General features: G+C 46.2%; 1 protein-coding gene across 1 annotated transcript in view; it reads left to right on the top strand.

The window, feature by feature from the left end:
- Positions 1-798, top strand: part of SYNE2 (spectrin repeat containing, nuclear envelope 2) — a 295,242-nt gene that overhangs the window by 159,105 nt on the left and 135,339 nt on the right. The window lies entirely within an intron of this gene.

Below are 798 nucleotides of genomic sequence, written 5' to 3' on the forward strand. Positions count from 1 at the left end.
GCAGGGCACTTGGGCCCACCTGCTGCAGTGCTCTTCTTCTCTAGGCCTCCCCAGCATTGACAGCCTTCTGAGAGATGGATCTGAGCAATAATCCCAAGTATAGCATAGACTGCCTCTGAAACCCCCAGAGGCCCATCCAGGGCTGTGTCTCTTTCTTAGCTATAGAGCTACAAGATTGAACAACTTGATCTTAGAGAAGAAGCCCTGGCATGCCCCAGACTACTGGGCCCCTGGAAACTTAACTGATGCTGGGGCCCCTGAATTCTCACAGGCCTTATTTCCTACCCTATGGTGCATCTTACTGGACATCCAGGTCCTTGATCACTATCTCAATTAGCATATTATAAACATAGTTGACCAGAGTGATATTCTGTAATGTCAACATTGCAAGATCCGTGACTCTGAACATAGAACAGGAGAGTTAATGTTGCACTAGACTGTGATAAAGAACGATGCAGTGGAGGGGAGGCCCAGAGGATTTGAGGAGAGCTGTGAGAACGATTTGATTCAGGGGCCTTCGAGACCTTTTTCTGTGTCTTCACTCTGAGTTCAGGGCTTGTGGAACTCCCAGTTTCCAGATATGTGATGCAGCAGGTTATGTATTTCTGGGTTCTGTACATTACCAGTGGTTGATAAACACTTGATTGGTTCAGTAATTCAGGCTGCTTCCCCTTTGGTAAGTGTCAGGGCAATGAGGATCTACTGGACTGACTTTTTCAGCTTATAGGAATTGGAAGTGAAGGAAAAAAGACCTGCAGAAAGAATTCTCCATATCCAGTAGTTGCCCAACCTTTTATA

This window comes from Propithecus coquereli, unplaced genomic scaffold (genome assembly GCF_000956105.1).
Source record: "Propithecus coquereli isolate 6110/MARCELLA unplaced genomic scaffold, Pcoq_1.0 Scaffold5, whole genome shotgun sequence".
Lineage (NCBI taxonomy): Eukaryota > Metazoa > Chordata > Mammalia > Primates > Indriidae > Propithecus > Propithecus coquereli.